General features: G+C 36.0%; 1 long non-coding RNA gene across 1 annotated transcript in view; it reads left to right on the top strand.

Annotated features, from left to right (window-relative positions):
- Positions 1 to 16929, top strand: part of LOC132663585 (uncharacterized) — a 553467-nt gene extending 536538 nt beyond the window's left edge. The window contains exon 13 of the long non-coding RNA XR_013551829.2: positions 16577 to 16929. This is a non-coding gene — a long non-coding RNA (uncharacterized LOC132663585). The remainder of the gene's footprint in view (positions 1 to 16576) is intronic.
- The last annotated feature ends 3484 nt before the right edge of the window (positions 16930 to 20413 follow it).

Below are 20413 nucleotides of genomic sequence, written 5' to 3'. Positions count from 1 at the left end.
AGTCTCCAGCTGGGCATAGAGCTTGCTTGGGATTGTCTCTCTCCCTCTCCCTCTGCTCCTCCCCTGCGCTCTGTCTCTGTCTCTGTCTCTCTCTCTCTCAAAAAAGAAGAAGAAGAAGGCAGCAATATGACAAGATCATGGATATTCCTTTACTATGTAAGAAGTTCCACCCAAGCATCCCTAACCCATAGAGCTCCTGGCAACCTGCAGATACTAATATTCTAAGAATCTGCCATTTAACCCTTCTGATGTATTAGGTGTCACATACAATGGCTGCATTACAAACAAGAATTTAAAATCTGTTTCATGAGATTATGTTCTGGACTCAGCTCTACTTCACTAAAATTATCAAATCAACTTTTGGATTTGGTTATAGAACAGATTGCAGCAATATAATGCCACCATTTGAACATTGGGTAAAATTCTGTCTTTTCGGCACTTGACATATGGAAGATAATGTTAGTCATTATGAACTGTGCAAATTCTCTAGCCCATTTAGGTAGTTAGTAAAAATTTATTGAATGTTATTATTGATTGAATTCTCTACTGGAAAGAATGCTCAAGTTACATGCCATTATATTGATAGGTGAATATATTTTTTTTTGCATTCAGTTAGAGAATGTTTATTTTACTTGTTCCTAATAATTTTCCTTCTCTTTAGAAATTTTTGTCAGTATACTTAATAATGTGATTGTAATAGATTTATAAAACAGAAAAAAGGGAGAAATAAGAAAAGTTTATCAAACATTCAATAACTTATACTCATTTGTCACCATTAAAAATCTTAATAAACTGAAGAACATAAAAACATTCACTTTAATACCAAGAATAAAAGACACATTTCTTTTTAATACCATTTTCCTTTTTCCTTTTTTTTTTACATTTTTATTCATTTTTTATATTAAATATAATTTATTGTCAAATTGGTTTCCATACAACACCCAGTGCTCATCCCAACAGGTGCCCTCCTCAATGCCCACCCCCCACTTTCCTCTCTCCCCCACCCCCCCATCAACCCTCAGTTTGTTCTTAGTATTTAAGAGTCTCTTATGGTTTGCCTCCCTCCCTCTCTGTAACTTTTTCCCCCACTTCCCCTACCCCATGGTCCTCCATTGAATTTCTCAGGATCCACATACGAGTAAAATCATATGGTATCTGTCTTTCTCTGCCTGACTTATTTCACTTAGCTTAATACCCTCCAGTTCCATCCACGTTGCTACAAAAGGCCATATTTCACTCTTTCTCATGCCAAGTAGTTTTCCACTGTATATATAAACCACATCTTTTTTATCAATTTGTTAGTCGATGGACATTTAGGCTCTTTCCGTAAGTTGGCTATTATTGAAAGTGCTGCTATAAACATTGGGGTACAAGGGCCCCTATGCTTCAGCACTCCTGTATCCCTTGGGTAAAAACTTTCATTCATTTTTGAGAGACAGACAGAGACAAAGTATGAGTGGAGGAGGGGCAGACACACACACACACACACACACACACACACACACACACACAGAATCTGAAGCAGGTTCCAGACTCTGAGCTATCAGCACAGAGCTTGATGTGGAGCTCAAACCCGTGAACCATGAAATCATGACCTGAGCTGAAGTCAGACACTTAACCAACTGAGCCACCCAGGTGCCCTCTGTTTTTATTTTTCTGAGAGTACTGGCAAATGTGGTAAGATATGAGACAAAAATATTAGTTAGTTAGTAAGAAGGAAATGAACAAGTTGCCATTTGTGACAATTTTTTCCCATAGTGAATTTTAGAAAACAAACCAAAAATACTATTAGTTTTTACAATTAATAAATTGACTATGTGTCAGCAACTGTATTGTATTGATTGAGATCACAAACTCTGGGTTAGACTGACTGACTTCAAATATCACAAGGATGTATAATTTTGGGTAAGTCACTTTATGCCTCAATTCTGTGAGCTATCAAATGGAGATAACAATAATATTTACCTTGTAGAGTTATATATATAAAATGGCATGCTCCATGTAAGTTAGAAAACTATCTGACACATAATAGATGTTTAATAAATATTAGTAAATTAATTATTGGTTTTGCTACTTAATAGATATAATGGAAATGACTCCACTCTAGAAAAATATGAAAACATTAAATCAGAAATAGTAGTTGGTCAACTGGGAATTTTAAGGTTGTATTTTTTTTACTAGATGTGAAGAAAGACTGCAGATGATGTATATTGTAAACCATATAGCAACTATTGATTTAAATAACTATAAATAATGAGCCAAGAGTAGACATAAAGTGGGATAATAAAAAGTGCTTAATTAAGAAGATCAAAGAAGAGATACGAAAGAAACAAAGGGCAGCTAGAACCATGAAAAAGTGAAACAAAGGGCAGCTAAAACAATGAAAAAGTGGTAGGTATACATCGAACTGTATCAATAAATATAAATTATTTAATTTACACAGTTAAAAAAGACTGAGCTTGTCAAATTGGATAAGGTGTAAGACCCAGCTATGGGATGCCTAAAAGAAAACTACTTTAAATATAAAAATATACACATGTTAAAAGTATGTGATAAAAGATGTACTATGCAAAGATTAATCAAAAGAAAGATGTAGTGGTTATATTAATATAGTACAAACTACAATTCATAACAAGGAATACTACCAGGAATGAAGAAAGGTATTAAATTCTGAAAAGTAGTCATATAATTGATACTAAAAACATGACAATAGTAAATGAATTTGTACCTAAGAAGAGGACTTCTTCACAAAGCAAAACTTGATAAAACTGAAAAGAAAAACAGATAAATCCACTGTTTAAAAATAATTGTAAATTCTAGTTAGAGACTTTAAAATCCCTCTCTTTACTAATCAATGAAGTAGAAAAAAAAAAAGCAGTGAGAATGTGGAAGACCTTAACATATAATGTAACTATCAACGTTAACAGTCAACCAACCTGACCAAACTGACATTTCCAGAACACAAGACCAGCAAAATACACATTCATTTGAAGTATACATGGAACATTAAGCAAGACAGACTATATTCTTAACCATAAAAATAGCTCAATCTATAGAAATTGAAATTATACAGAGTATGATTCCAGTATTGATTGCATTGAATCAATAGACCAAGTTGGGAAGACCTGACATTTGATCAGTATTGAGTCTTTATATCCATGCAAATGGAATATCTTTCTACTTACTTCTTTTGATTTCTTTCATCAGAGTTTCCTAGTTTTCCTCATATCAAGCTTGTACATATTTTGTAAGATTTATATTTAAGTATTTCATTTTCAGAGGTGCTAATGCAAAAGTGTTTTTAATTTCAAAATCCAATAGTTCATTGCTTGTGTACAGAAAAACAATCAATTTTGTGTGTTAACTTTGTATCTTAAAACCTTATTATAGTCACATATTAATTCCAGGAGCTCTTTCATTGATTCTTTGTTATTTTCTGTATAGACAATCACATCATCTGCAGATAAAGACAGTTTAATTTTATCCTTACCAAATGGTATACCTTTGCTTTCCTTTTCTTTTCTTATTGCTTTGTCTAAGAGTTCAAGAATATGTTGAAGAGGAGGAGTGACACGGGACATCCTTGTCATGTTCCTGATCTGAGAGGGAAATCTAGTTTATCACCATTGAGTATGTTGTTAGCTATAGATTTTTTATATAGGTGTTCTCTCTCAAGGTGAGGAAGATCTACTCTATTACTGGTTTCCTGAAAGTTTTTATCAAGAGTGAGTTTTAGATATTGCCAAATGTTTTATCACATTTATTAATTTTTTAAGTATTTTATTTTATTTTATTTTATTTTATTTTATTTTATTTTTTGAGACAGAGAGAGGGAGAGAAAGAGTCAAGTGGGGGAGAGGCAGAGAGAGAGGGAGACACAGAATCCAAAGCAGGCTCTGAGCTGTCAGCACAGAGCCCAATGCAGGGCTTGAACCCATGAACTGCATGACCTGAGCCGAAGTCAGATGTTTAACCAACTGAGCCACCCAGGCGCCCCCATCAAATTTCTTGATATCATCATTTCTTCTTCGGCCTGTTGATGTGATGGATTATATTGATTATCAAAAGTTAAACAAGTCTTGCATACCTGGAATAAATCCCATTTAGTCTTGGTGTATAGTTCTTTTTATATGTTGTTGGGTTGATGTGTTATGATTTTATTGAGGATTTTTGCATCTGTGTTCATGAGAGATACCAGTCTGTTGTTTCCCATTCTTGTCATATTTGTCCAATTTTGGTATTAGGATGTCACTGGCCTCATAGGAGAAGTTAAGAAATATTCCCTCAGTTTCTGTTTTCTCAAAGAGATTGCAGAGAATTGGTCAAATTTCTTTCTTAAATGTTTGGTAGAATTTACTGATGAACCAATCTGGGCCTGGTGTTTTCTGTTTTTGGTTATTAATAATTTATTCAATTTCTGTAATAAATATCAGCCTGTTCATATGACCTATTTCTCTTTGTGTGAAGTTTTATAGATTGTGCCTTTAAAAAAACTAATCCATTTTATCTAAATCATCAAATTAGTGAACAGTAAGTTGTTCATAATATTACTTTGTTATCTGTTTATTGTACATGTGATGTTTTGGTTTTAGAAAGTTATTATTGGTATCTTCTCTCTTTTTTTCTTAGTTAATCTAGATGTTTTTCAATTTTATTATTCTTTTCCAACAACCAGCTTTTGGTTTTGTTATTTTTTTCTCTATTAACTTCCTTTTTCAATTTTATTGATTTCTGATGTAATTTTTATTTCCTTGCTTCTGCTCACTTTATTTTATTTTTTTAAAGTAATAAATATATGTTTATCCTGAGCAATGTTTCATTTCTTTTGGAGAGAAAAGTCTTCAACTAATATTTATCTTATGATACAGTATTTGGTCTCTAATTTCAATTGATTTTATATTATTGCCAAACGTATTTTTTTTTCAATATATGAAATTTATTGTCAAATTGGTTTCCATACAACACCCAGTGCTCATCCCAAAAGGTGCCCTCCTTAATACCCATCACCCACCCTCCCCTCCCTCCCACCCCCCATCAACCCTCAGTTTGTTCTCAGTTTTTAAGAGTCTCTTATGCTTTGGCTCTCTCCCACTCTAACCTCTTTTTTTTTTTCCCTTCCCCTCCCCCATGGGTTTCTGTTAAGTTTCTCAGGATCCATATAAGAGTGAAACCATATGGTATCTGTCTTTCTCTGTATGGCTTATTTCACTTAGCATCACACTCTCCAGTTCCATCCACGTTGCTACAAGGGGCCATATTTCGTTCTTTCTCCTTGCCCTGTAGTACTCCATTGTGTATATAAACCACAATTTCTTTATCCATTCATCAGTTGATGGACATTTAGGCTCTTTCCATAATTTGGCTATTGTTGAGAGTGCTGCTATAAACATTGGGGTACAAGTGCCCCTATGCATCAGTACTCCTGTATCCCTTGGGTAAATTCCTAGCAGTGCTATTGCTGGGTCATAGGGTAGGTCTATTTTTAATTTTCTGAGGAACCTCCACACTGTTTTCCAGAGTGGCTGCACCAGTTTGCATTCCCACCAACAGTGCAAGAGGGTTCCCATTTCTCCACATCCTCGCCAGCATCTATAGTCTCCTGATTTGTTCATTTTGGCCACTCTGACTGGCGTGAGGTGATATCTGAGTGTGGTTTTGATTTGTATTTCCCTGATAAGGAGCGACGTTGAGCATCTCTTCATGTGCCTGTTGGCCATCCGGATGTCTTCTTTAGAGAAGTGTCTATTCATGTTTTCTGCCCATTTCTTCACTGGGTTATTTGTTTTTCGGGTGTGGAGTTTGGTGAGCTCTTTATAGATTTTGGATACTAGCCCTTTGTCCGATATGTCATTTGCAAATATCTTTTCCCATTCCGTTGGTTGCCTTTTAGTTTTGTTGGTTGTTTCCTTTGCTGTGCGCTTCTGCTCACTTTAGATTTAACTTGTTCTTCTTGGTTTCTATTTAATTTTTTTAATGTTTATTTATTTATTTATTTATTTAGAGAGAGAGTGACAGAGCATGAGCAGGGGAGGGGGAGACAGAGAAGGAGACACAGAATCCGAAGCAGGATCCAGGCTCTGAGCTGTCATTACAGAGTCCCAAGTGGGGCTCAAACTCCAGCCTCGAGATCTGACCTGAGCTGAAGTTGGATGCTTAACCAACCAAACCACCCAGGTGCCCCACTCTTCTTAGTTTCTTAAAGTGAAAGCTTAGATTATTAATTTTATTTCTTTCTTTATTTCTAGTTTAATTCCATTGTGGTCTGAGAGCAGGTATTGCATAATTTCTATGCTTTCACATTTGTGAAGATATATTTCATAGCCCAGAGTGTGGTCTATATGGGTGAATCTTCCATATAAGCTTGGAAGAATGTGTATTCTGTTGTTGAATGAAGGAGTATATGTCAATTACATTCAGTTGATGGTGCTGTTGAGTTCAACTATGTCCTTACTACTGTTTTGCCTGCTCAATCTGTCACTTATTGATAGAGCCAGGTTGAAGTCTTCAGTTACAATAGTGTATTTATCTATTTCCCCATGCAAGTCTATCAGTTTTGTCTTACATATTTTAAAGCTCTGTTGTTAGGTGCATACACATTAAGGATTGTTGTCTTAGTGAATTGACATCATTGTGTAAAAACCCTCTAGATCCTTGATAATTTTGTTGATAATTTTCTTGGTCAAAAATTTTAGATTTCTTTTGATTAATGTTGATAAACATGATATATCTTTCTCTGTCTCTTTCTTTGAATCTGTATGTGTCTTTATATTTAAAGTAAGTTTAAATAAACAACATAGAATTGTGTCTCATTTGTGTATGTGTCCAGTCTCTGTCTGGATGTGTTTAGCCATTGACATTTGAAGTGAATATTGGATTTATATTTATCATACTTGTTGCTATTTTCTCTTCATTGCCTTTGTTCTTTGTTTCTGTTTTTGTCTATGTTTTTGTCGTGGTGATTTTAATTGAACATTTTATTTTTTTGAATTTTGAATAATTGAGCATTTTATATGATTCCACTTTCTCTCCTTTTTTGGCATATCAATTATACTTCTCTTTTTATTTTTTTATTTTTTTTGTGGTTGCCATAAAGTTTGCTGTATACATTTACAGGGAATCCAATTCCATTTTCAAATAACATTACACCACTACATGGGTAGTATAAGTGTCTGGTAACAAAGTATTTCTAATTCCTCTCTCCTGTCCCTTATAACATTGCTGTTAGTTATTACATTTATGCATAAGCTGTAATTACTGAATACATTGTTGCTATTATTTTTTTAAACAAACTTATCTTCTATAGCAATTAAGAATAAGAAAAATAAAAGTTTTTATTTTACCTTCACATATTCCTCTTTTTAATGTTATGCCTTTTTTTTAAATGTAGAGATGGGTTTTATTTCCTTCCTCTGTGAAGAACTTTTTTTGATATTTCTTCTAGGCAGATCTACCAGTGACAAATTCCCTCAATTCTTTATTTGTCTGAGAAAGTATTTCTCCTTTATTTTGATAGATAATGTTTCTGAATACAGAATTCTACTTTGGTGTGTGTGTGTGTGTGTGTGTGTGTGTGTGATTGTGTGTGTGTGTGTGTGTGTGTGTGTTTACTCAACACTATAAATAATTCACCCCACTCTTTTCTTGTTTGCACGGTTTCTGAAGAGAAGTCTGATGTAATTCTTGTATTTCTTTACTATTGGTTTATTTTCCTCTGATTTCTTTCAGTATTTTTTCATTTCTTTAATTTGAATATGACATGCCTAGATTTTTGCCATATTCCTGCATAGTGCTTTCTGGGCTTCCAGTATGTGTGTTTTGATGTCTGACATTAATTTTGGGAAATTCTCAGTCATTATTACGTTATATATTCTAGTTTTTTTTCTCTCTTCTCCTTTCAGTGTATTCCTGTTACACATATATCATCTTTTTTATAATTATCCTAGATAACCCTTGGATATTCTGTTCTGTTTTTTAGTCTTTTTTTCTCTGTGCTTTTGAAGAATTTCTATTGACTTATTATTTTGTTTTTTAATTTTTTAATGTTTATTTTTGAGAGGGAGAGACAGAGTGCAAGTGGGGGAGGGACAGAGAGAGAGGGAGACACAGAATCCGAAGCAGGCTCCAGGCTCTGAGCTGTCAGCACAGAGCCCGACATGGGGCTCAAACCCGCTAACTGTGAGATCACCACCTGAGCCGAAGTCGGATGCTTAACAGACTGAGTCACCCAGGCGCCCCTCTATTGACTTATTCTTAAGCTCACTGATCCTTTCCTCAACCTGTCCAGTCTCCCAATGAGCCCATCAAAAGCATTCTTTGTGTTACAGTGTTTTTTATTTCTAGTATTGCTTTTTGATTCTTAGGCTCCCTATTTCTCTGCTCAAATTACTCATTTGTTCTTGCATGTTGTCTCCCTTTTCCGTAAGAGTCCTTAGCATATTATTCATAGTTGTATTATCCCAGCCTGATAATTCCTAACATCCCTGTCACATCGGAGTCTACTTCTGATGTTTGCTCTGTCTCTTCAAACTGTGCTTTCTGCCTTTTAGTATGCCTTACAGTTTTCTTGTTGAAAGCCAGACACGATGTGCTGGGTAAAAGGAACTGAGTTAAGTAGATCTTTAGTGACGTGTTGTTGAAGCTGGGGGAAGGGAAGCATTCTACAGTTTTTTTATTTGGTCTCAGTCTTTTAGTGCACCTACTTCCCCAGGCTGTGATCTTTACACATGGTTCTTAGGGTCCCCCATCCCTCAATCCTCACACCCCACTCAAGTAAGACAAGAAGGCTAGAGGGGGCTAGAGGTAAGTACTTCCCTATCCCACATGGAAGGCTGGAGGAGAGCCTCCACGTGGAAGGCTAGATCAGACTGAGGTTGAGTATTTGCCTTCTTACATATTAAAGTCTAGGGGGAGCTGATTTGAGTATTTCCTTTTCCCAAGGTGGGTTAAGCTCTGGCAAACTCTAGTCTGTTAGGCTGTGGTGAAATAGTTCCTTTTGAGGGTAGGTCTGGTTAAACAGAATAAAATGCTCTGCCTGCATTTCAGAATAGCTACTTTCCCCCTTCCCCCTTCCAGATGCACGAGGGGATTTTTCTTTGTCCTTCACCGTGAGAGCCTGGCATGACTCCTGGAAGTACAACTCACAAAAGTGTGGGAGCCTCCCTAAGACTGGGCCCCCTAGAGTCTTCACCTCAAACTTTAACTCAGTGCACACTGAGTCTCTGGCAACTTGTCTTTTACAGTTTAGGGCTGCCTACTCTGGTCCTGGTCCTGGAGGTTCCTCCTCCTGAGTTTCTGCCTTGGTAAACTGTGATTCTCTGTTTCTGCCTGTCTATCTCTCCAAATTTGGGAGCAAAATTTGCTCTGTTATTTCACTTCTCTGACAGATCTAAAGAAAAGTTGTTGATTTTCGGTTTGTTCAACTTTTTTCTCGTTATAGGGATGAGAGTGACAACTCATAAACTCCATAAATGCCACACGAGAATCCAGAAATTGCTCCTTTTTACTTTTTAAACTAAAGTGTGAGGGTGATTTGTGAAGGTGCCCAGAGTGATAAGAAAGGAACTGGAGAATGGGACTCTCTTCCTGTTACCTGTATCTACCTTTTGACCACCAAAATAGTCATGTGTCTTATCCTACCTCATCTCACATTTAGTTTGATTGGGAGACAATGCATGAAAAACGAAGTACAATTGTAAGTAAAGGGAGAAATTAGAGCTGTGGAACCAGTTAAAGAAGAAATGATCACATCCTTCTTAAAGTGGAAAGAGTTTCATAGAAAGGGTAAATATGGGAGACATTTGTTCCTGGCCTTTATGTAAATAAAAAGGAGTACATTTTCCCTCAGAATTTGAGACTGGTTACTAGGAAAAAAGTTGGAAATCTGGAAAGTTTAAGTTTCAAATGGCCAAAGTGTTCCCTAAGTTCCTATTGGATATCATAATATTTTACCAGCAACAGATTTTTTGGACTGTACCCTTTAATCTTGCATCCTTAACCATGTTTATGTAAAAAAAAAACTTTTGTTATGTTCTATAATGGACTGTTTTTGCATTATTCTAGGATGTAAATTCTCAACCGAGAGGCCCTGACCCAACTTTTATATTTCTGGAATGACTTCAGCATTGCCAATGAGTTCAAACTACTTCTATATATTGGTTCTCTTACATATTGATGATTTGAATTTGCACACTATGTGGGGTATTTTATAATTATGTTTAATTGTGTGCTGTAGTTACATAGGCAAAGGCTTTCTCATGGTTTTCAAGTACTTGCTTTGTTGTAGAAATAGTTGTTTTGCCATTTGTCACATATATTGATGAACCGATCTGAACGAGAAGTTCTAAGATAAACTGTAGGTAATGACTGATATCTAGCTTAATCACTTAACAAAAAAACAACTTACACTGACTACACACAAAGCATTGTGCCATATGATGAAAATATATACAGTAATTTGGTTCAGTTTATCACGTGTTTTGGGAGGAAATTTGTTGCCAGGTACTAGGTGCTAGAGATTCAAGGGTAAATGCGACGTAAGTTCAGTTTGGGCAGCTTTTAGTTTAGTCAAAGAGATACATACATAAAAGATCGTTTACATTGTTATAAGTATAAGGATAGGCTTTGATAAGTGTGTTGAAAAGCACAAGGGGATGTTAGGTAGTCCAGACTTATTCCTCAAATGCTGATAATCCGGATGGAAATCAATTAAAACACCACAACGCAGTGTTTTTGGTGATGATTACATTTCATTCATTTCAAGCTTAATTTGTTACTTTTAACAGTTCTCCTAGGAAAGGAAAAAATTTTTCTTTTCATTTTACTAGCAAAGAGAGGTTAATCTTGGAGAGGTTAAACTACTTACTGAATAGAAAAAAAATACCGTGTAGCAAATTAGAGACTAGAATCACAATCACGTGACTCTAATACTAGGCTCTTCTCATAACAGCGCAGGAAGAAATTAATAAATTTATAACTAAGTAGGATGTATACTAATGCCAAATGCAGACATCGGACTTAGAAGAGTGTAGAGCAAGGAAGAAATTGAAGGCAGACGTGCTTTGGAATAGGGATGGGCAGGATTGAGATCAATAGGGAAATGGTGAAGGGTATTCCACAAATGAAGAATGACATAAACAAGGAGTCACAAACTCACTAGCTATCTTTAGGAGACAGTAAGTACACACATTTGATGAAGTTTTTACAAGGATAAAGGTAAGAAATGTAGTAGAGATTATGATCATTAATTGGAACGAAAATTGCATTGCCTTTCAAGGATGAGCCTAATTATAGCAAACGAGTAGCTTAAGTATTCAGTTTGACTGTAATCGTTCAAATACACCTGCCACAATTTATCCATGCTGCCATTAATAGACTAGGTGTCCTAGTGAAGTCATCTGTACCAGGATACACATCTGTGTCTTATATTGGTTTAGCAGTATTTGGACTTCTGGGACTACTTGCTTTATAAATAAATATTCCCATATTGAAGGAGAGTTCGCCTTTTCTGCAGCCACCTGCCCAAAAGCAGACATATTTTTCTTTTTAGTTCCAGGAAGACGGTCTTTAAGCAAAGAAGCCCATTCTGCCATCTCCAAAATAAAGATATAACAGAACAAGTCCAGCTGACCGATAAACAGTTTATCTGCCTCTGTTCTGGGTTTCTCTGCTTCCTTGTTTTGTGTGAGGCATTCCTTGATCAAACAACAGATAAACCTGGTTTATCACTGCCATTTGTATTTTTCCCCTGCTCCTGACATCGACCACAGAAATTAGCAATCTTTATCCTCTCTATTGATGTCTCTGGTCCAGCCATTGATCTCATAGTCAGGAAATATTGGCCTGTGTGCTACTCAGTCAGTGATAGATACCAGCAATTGAAATGGGGACAATGCCTAGAAATGGAAAGCTGGCCCCATGTCTTTCTTTGTCAAAGCAGAGAAAGCTTTGCAGCAGAACTAACATGGCTTATAAGACTCAAAAAAGAAGCCTAACCTTGATTATCTTTACATTTATGAATTGATTTGGTGTTGAAATTCAACTTTCTGGTTAGGCTCATAACTGGTCCTCCCCATCCTGCCACTTAGAAAAAGAAGACTGAGGAAATTGTTTTAATTTTCATAAATCTTCAGTGAGACAAAACTGATCCACACCTTTTTGGGTTGGAGGGGAATAACCTCTTCTCTGTCAACTGTAAGCCAATGCCTCTTCAACTGTAAGCTAGTGTCCGTGCCAAAGACCTGTAGGCCTTGGGGAATGTTTTGCCTTAGTCATGAGTTGGGGATAGAAATAAAAGTTAACCTGTCAGCAGCTACAGAGACACAAACCCTGTGGTCCACTGGACAAGAAACTCTTGCTTCATACCTTCGATGCATTTTATTGGACAAGGAGTATATATACCAGTATAGACCTACTCTGCCCTTCCCCTGGGAACCTGGATAAGCCTCATGATGACAGCCATCAAAACACTTCCTATATCTTGAGAAGAAACATATTAGACATCTGTCTTTGACATACAAGCTGATGTGGAGACCCTGTGGATTCTAGGCTGTTGACTTGTAAATCATTTGGTGCTGAGATTATACCTAAGCCTGAAAGGCCTGACAGGTGATTCCTAGGCCAAATCAAGTACAACTGAGTGCTGGTGATTTTCTTTCTTTCCTTGAATAACATAGCAAGGGTCTCATACTATTCACAATGAACCTAAAGATTTGATTAAGTCTGTGGAGAGATGGCTGAAGAGGCTGTTTTGTTGAATTAATTGACGCACTCAAAGCTCTCAGTTTGGATGCTCCGTATTGGTATGGCCCCCCATGTGAAGGGATATGAAGATTTCAGGTGAAGTCCGCACCTTTTTATTTCTAATGGAGCAACAATAAATATATTCAATGTAGAACCAAATCCAAACTGCTTATATGTACATATGAAAATCAATATTTAAATTGCTTCTAACTTTTACTTCTTAGCATTAAAAATGAAAATATAGACTATGACATTTCCACACTGAAAATTAGATGAAATGAATTTGATACTTTATTGTGTTCTGAATTAGAGTATTTTTTTCTGTGAGTGCAAAATTTCCAAAAGGTAAAATGGGAGAGAAAGCAAATTCGGTTTTGTTCTCGTAAGTAAAGCCCAGCTGATCTGATGTTATACATTTATGGGAAATATATTGCCTTCTGCTCTGAGCAATTTTAGTTCAAAAGATGAATTTTTCATTACGTACCAAAAGTTACAAATCAGGAGTGATAATTAAAGTACATTTAACTGTTTAAGTGTAGCATTTTCCTATGTGAATTCTGTGATGCGCTAAGAATAAATGTCAAGGCATGTAAAAGTTAACTAGGGATTCAAGTCCCTGTCATCTAAGTTGTTCTCTGCAAAGTTGTTTACTAAGCTACATTAATGTATTCCAACTCTAGCATACCGTTTAGAAACTTTGGCTGAACTTTAAATTTATTATGGAAATGAATGCGATCCCTTTTTAGAGAAATCTAGTAAAGAAGTGGGTTAGTCAAATGAGATAGTATTTAATATGTTTTATGTCATGACCCCTTTTGATAATCTGATCCTCTTGCCAGGGGAGAAAAACATACATATAGATGACATTTTGCATTTAATTTCAAGATGTTCAAAGGTCCCTGAAGCTCTTGGCCCCAGGTTAAGAACTCTTAATCAAATGAACAGATATTTGATTATAAATCAGCAAACTTAGGATTCTTACCTGACTTTAATACTGATGAACTGTGTGACCTCAGATAAATCATGTATTTTTGTGAATTAAAATCTTTATCTATAAACATGATTGCTAATATTGGTAGTAATTTACTCCTTAATATAAAAGAGAATTTCTGGCTTTCTGGAGACATATCACCATATAAATCCAAGATGATATTATTATTAAAAGTAATGTGTGGCCCAGATACTGCATATAATAAATAATTCCAATTCCATGTATCTACATATATATTTGTTTTCTTCTTTTCCACATTAGAAGGATAAATCTTAATCTAATTTTGTTTTTGGGACTTTCCACTCTTACTGAGGCCTTCTGATGAGTATGTAATTAAAAAAAATTTTTTTATAACAAATTGATATATAGGTAATTAATAGCATCCACACTTGATTATCATTAATTGCTTCCTAAGTATTGGTTTTAGACAAAAAAAAAACCAAAAAACAAACAAAAAAAAAGATGCTGTAAGACTTTCACTAAATTGTCCTATGGCAATCAAAAGTTTCTTTTTGATCATTAAAAGTGACAGACCCTTTTTAAAGCTGAAATTATGTGGTTACATTTAAGGAATTTCAAATTGATGCCAGACATTAGCATGACTTGAAGTTTCATTTGAAATGCAGCCCTACTAGAGTTGGGTCTTAATTTTCCTAACAGTCTAAATTTCAGACAGCAGACAGACAGACAGCCATGGCTCTTCAGAGTCTTGTGTGTGATTTAACACATCCCTGAGATCTTTCCATGTTGTCCATATCCTGGAAGATAACTCTCTTGTCAAATTCACCAGCTTAAATACGTATCTTTGTTGACTAAATCAGGAAAGGTAAAGATAAAAATTTGACCTGTTAATGCAATAATCAATCACTAAGAATAATGAAAACCATCAAAAGTTACTGGAAATGGACATTCTTTGTGGTAGGACATGAATCAAGATTTGGCTTGGCTAACTGATCATTTTGGGGCAATGAAATATCAACAATTGTAAAATAGGAGGTTCGAATGTTGAAATCATCATAATGAGCTATTAACAAATCCCAAGTGCTATAAAAATCATTGGTAGATATGAAACTGTGGTTTAAGGGTGTATGGGAATGATTCATTCTTCCTTTGTGGTTCTTGAAATGCTACAGGCTCAATGGCAAGCTGCCTGATTATTGTTGGACCTTTCTATATTTCATTTCAAATAAGATAATAAACCATAAAGTCAAGACCATATTCTGTAAACTTCCTCCGAGTTTAAGACTGCCAACATATGTTTTCCACTGTCATTACTTTCTTGAAATATATTTATATTCTTCTTCTTTTTTATGGGGGAAACCAAAGGCAAAAGATATTCTCACACATTTTTTTTCTGATTTTTAATATGCTTCTAAAACTTCAAACTATTTATTGTTTGAAACACAACATTTTCAGAAAAAGAGGTTGTTGCCCTGGTCCAGTAGTATCATTGTTTGGAATCACAGAATTTATTGAGGAAATTAAGAAACTCACAATGTGAGAATGGACATAGAGTCACATATAATGGACATCATGTTTATAATCTAAGTTCGGGGAAATAAACTGTTTTTTCCTCATAACATTGAATATACCTGTAATGTAAGAGTTACCTGTGTTGCTATTTGTTTAATATCTGTTTCTCTCACTTATTAGTAAGATTAAGACATGATCATGTCCATTTCATCTTTATATTTTCTAGGACTTAACATAATGTCAATCAAAGAGAAAATCAACAAATATCTCTTGACTGTTACATGGATGAATGTTGAATTTTTCAAGCTTTTTAGGCAAAATTCCATAGTGCTAAGAATAAATATAGTCTTTAAAGATTATGTTACAAAAATTAGTTAATTATAGGGATCAAATTTGCCCTTCTCAGCAGTGTGCTCTGCCTACATAATCTTAACTCCCTTTGCAGAAAATCAGCCTTCATCAGGTACATCTTATAAAACCTCCACTTTGACTGATGACTAGCTGGCTTTTGTGAAGACTCTCGCTGACGCTCTTACTTCAACAAGTTCAGTATTCAGTACTCTTTAACCTGTGCTAGTTTTTTACTCACTGATACCTATTTCACTGTGTATTGTCTCATAATCGTAGGGCTTTTTCCTCCCTTCTGTCAGCTTTGGTTGAACTGTCCAATGGTGTGGCTAAGGGGCTCTTCATAGCTTAACCCTGACTTAACCACAATCCAGAGGCTTTTCCAAGTGACATCACTTCCACTTTTTGTCACGTCCCTTGGTTCTTCCCACATGAATCGGCTCCTTGGACACCCCAGGCAGGCCTGGGTAGTATTACTCTATTCCATCTGGGCATGGGCCCCGGGTGATATTAGCTGTTTCAACATGGCCAGTTGGCCTCAATTTCCTTGAAATTTCCTTTGTAATTTACTTTCCGCATGTAGTCCAGTAAGAGTGACTTCTTGACTTCTCCCCCTTTTTCAAAACATGCAAATCCACCTTAATTTTAAAACATGTTAAAGTATAAGTATGATGAATATAAAAATGTTCACACGTGGGGCTCAATAAAGACGGGGAATTTTTCTTTTCCTGTGGTTTTTACACTATTATAAGAACAATGTTGTTTTATGAGTTCAAATTCTTAAGAGCATAGAGACCGAAGATGAAGTAGTAATTGCCAACTAGTAAGTGATAGATTAAAAGCATATGAGAGGTTCTAAAGTGCCTCAATGTATAAAATAATGAACTGTGGTATTAGTGTAAAAAAGTAAATTGCTGAAATTATGCTATTTTAATTCTGCCTTAGAAATAGCTATCACATTGAATCAAGTGATGTTGTTTCTTTTTCTGTCTTCAAATGACTATGACATTGTTTTTTTTTTTTCAGAACCCTTCGGATGGTATAACAAAGAGATTCATCCAACAGAAATGATCTGTAACTTTTTATCTGCAAGATCAACAGAAAATCGTGGGCTCTGATGCTACAAAAAAATGCATAAAAATACTCTACGGTATATAGAAGTGTGAGTCTTTCTACAAAAAGCATAATTAGAAGAGACAGGTTCAGAGAGTAGGAGAATCGTACCTATAAGTGAACTCGTATTTCTTAATTCTTTAACTGCCTGATTAACTGACTGATTTTTGAAGGTCCAGTATCTCTTTCAGCTAAGGAACTCCTTTTGAATGCGATGGCAAGCCTGAAGTTGGATGGGGACATCCCAGCCTGTGGCGCTTCTGTCATCAGTAGCCGCATTTTTTTTTTTTTTTTCAACGTTTTTTATTTATTTTTGGGACAGAGAGAGACAGAGCATGAACGGGGGAGGGGCAGAGAGAGAGGGAGACACAGAATCGGAAACAGGCTCCAGGCTCCGAGCCATCAGCCCAGAGCCTGACGCGGGGCTCGAACTCACGGACCGCGAGATCGTGACCTGGCTGAAGTCGGACGCTTCACCGACTGCGCCACCCAGGCGCCCCAATAGCCGCATTTTTTTAAACTAAAGCAAAATGAGGACTCAAATTTTAAATACCACCATTTCTGTAGCCAATACAAGCAATATGTACCAATTACTTCATACCATCAATAGTTTATCTTTCCCTAAAGTCGTATGAAGGATGATCTTCATTACATCTGCTTTAAGCTTACTGTCTTCCCTGTTATTGTGTATAATGCAAAGAGAACTTCTGAAATCTTGGGATCTTAGAGTCCCTGATATATTCTCCTATCTCCAATGTGGAGATCAAAAAAGATTTAAGAGATCTTAATTTCCCACAACATAAAGAGGTATTCATTTCAGAACATTTGTGAGAACTTATATAATCCCCAATTTTGCAAAGCTATCCACTCTCATTCTCTACCTTTCCTTCACTCAAGGATCATTTCTTTATTTTATTATTTTTCATTTTATTTTTAATGTTTATTCACCTTTGACAGAGAGAGACAGAGCACGAGTGGGGAAGGGGCAGAGAGAGAGGGAAACACAGAATCTGAAGCAGGCTCCAGGCTCTGAGCTGTCAGCACAGAGCCCGACGCGGGGGTCGAACTCACAAACTGCGAGATCATGACCTGAGCCGAAGTCAGACGCTCAGCTGACTGAGCCACCCAGGTGCCCCTCAAGGATCATTTCTATACTACAAAGTGACACCGGCTCTTCACCTAATTACCTCTTTGAGGAAAGAACACTCCTGATAAATGATTCCTGCAAAGATCTAGAGTTCTTTAAAAATATGTCTGCTATTAAAATACAATATGTGATAATGAATCAGATGGCTCTAATTATTTTCAGTTGCTTATATCATGGCTTGACCTGAAATGTCCACAATCAATCTGCTCTAATAAGCATATTCTAAGCCCTGACTATATATCAGTAATGTGCTAAGAAAAAATACAAAGGTGCCCAGATACTCTAAAGTCTAGTTAAGTTTATAACTATGTCTAGTTATATTTCATTCTATTACTAACTTGTTGCTTTGCAATGTATGGAGTTTGATTCTCACATTTTTAACATTTACTTTTTAGTCTTCTTTCCATAGAAAGTGACATCCCATTAGTTAGTACAGAATAGCATTCACTTACATAATTTACATACATATTTTTAAACTTCACACAAGAAAGCCTATGTGTAATGTTATATGGAATAACAAAGGAAGAGATGAGGAAGATTCTAGTGAACTATTTCTTTCAAAAGACAACTCTTGCTAATATCCTCGTTTATGGCTAAAAGGCAAACACAAGAATAAAAGAAATACACATCTACATTGCCCTTGACATGCATAAACCCCCTCCCTTCTTAGTTAATATAGCCTTAATCACTGATTATACATCATTTCTAAAGTATGTGTTTATAAAGTTTTGGTGGATGTAAAGGTAGCGAATGATCCCACATCACTAGTTGCGTTGGAGTTGGAAGAATTATTATTTTACCATATTGCCATTCAGGTGAATCCTTTGAGACACCATTGAGTTTTCATACCCAGTTGGCTCCATAAAAGATGCATCTGAATGTTCCGTGTTGTCACGGTCCCCCTCACTCACTACAAGCCTGAGGATACCATATCAACCCTGACCTTCTCGGCTCCCTCACTCTATGAATTACCCTGTCAACAACATCCAGGGCGGTTTCAAACCTCTCTGAACGACACAGACACTTCCATATTTACCTATTTCTACCTGTTTTTTTTAATAGCTTAATTACTTTTGAAAAATTAAATTCTATCACCACTTAAATATCACCCAATAATTCCTCAAAAGCCCTAATCCAGCTTGTACCTCAAGCTACTTCAAATGAACTTCTTTAGCCAATATCTTATTTATTATACTTGGCCTCTTAACAATATTTTGTTACTGTTAAATTGCTTAAAAGAGTGTTTCATATTCCTGCTCCTTCTTAAAATACCATTTTCTGCTTTTTTTCGACACTACAGATTTCCTTGTTTTTCTTCCAATTCTCTGGACATTCTTTCTTCGAATACTTGCAAGTCTCTTTTTCCTTTATGTGTTCATCTTCGTCAGGATTCTGTCCCCAACTCTGCTCTGTTCTCACTGCAAATCATCTCCTTGGTAACCACGCCCACTCCAACAGCTTAAATTTCATGTAAATCTGCTTGCCAGACCACCATCTTGCCTTCAAAATCAACTTACACTTATATGCCCTGAACTAATCATCTTCCTACGCAAACAGTGCTCAATGTATTTAGAAAAGTGTCTCTATTTTTCATGCGCTGTTAGGCACTGGAAATATAATAGGGAAAAATAAATTTAAAAAAGACACCTAATAGGCCTAATGGAGGAAGAGACAATCAAGTAAATCAGAAACAATTAAAAATATTATCCTATGTTTAGTTAATTATACTTTTTCAATACAGCACATATAGGTGCACCCACTCAGTCCTTACATTTATTCTATTGATTCTTCTCCCTAAATATGGCTTGAACATTCTGTTTCTACCTGCTTTGCTAATAATATTCCAGGTGATGTTCATCTCTTTCCTGAGGTATTGTGCACCTTCCACGTCCAGTTTTACAGTCCTCTGAATCCACCTCCCAATGTGGTCAGAAAGAGCTCTCTAAAATGCCATCATGCCATCCCTTTGTTTAAAATCCTGTAATATTAATAACAGCAATTTGTAGAGTATTTACTGTGTCTTGGGCATTTTTGAAGACTTTTAATCCTCTCAACCCCTTTATTAGTGAAGTATTAATATTATCTTTATTGTACAGATAAAGAAACTGAGACATACTGGAAACCTATATTATGCCCAAGGTCAACCGGTAGACTTAGAAGGACTGAAACGAAAAATGTTCACTGATTACCCTTCTACTTAAAATACTTCAGTGAACAACAAAAGAAACAACCATGTTTGCTCTAAAGATAAAATACAAATTCCTTGGGGTGCCTGGGTGGCTCAGTCAGGTAAGCGTCCGACTTCAGCTCAGGTCATGATTTTGTGGTTCACGAGTTCGAGCCCCGCTTTGGGCTCTGTGCCAGAGCTCAGAGCCTGGAGACTGCTTTAGATCCTTTGTCTCCCTCTCCCTCTGCCCCTCCTCCACTTGTGCTATGTCTCTCTCTTTCTCTCTCTCTCTCTCAAAAATAAACATTAAAAAAACACAAATTCCCTACCTACCATATAAGCATTTGCAGGATCTTGACTACACTTATGTCTCTAACTTTCCATTTTGAACCTACTTGATTAAAAGCTGAAATTCAACCACAACGAATTTATTTCA

Source organism: Panthera onca, chromosome D4, assembly GCF_046562875.1.
Source record: "Panthera onca isolate mPanOnc1 chromosome D4, mPanOnc1 haplotype 2, whole genome shotgun sequence".
Taxonomy (NCBI): domain Eukaryota; kingdom Metazoa; phylum Chordata; class Mammalia; order Carnivora; family Felidae; genus Panthera; species Panthera onca.
The sequence above is the reverse complement of the archived record's forward strand: the minus strand, read 5'-3'. Positions and strand labels throughout refer to the sequence as shown.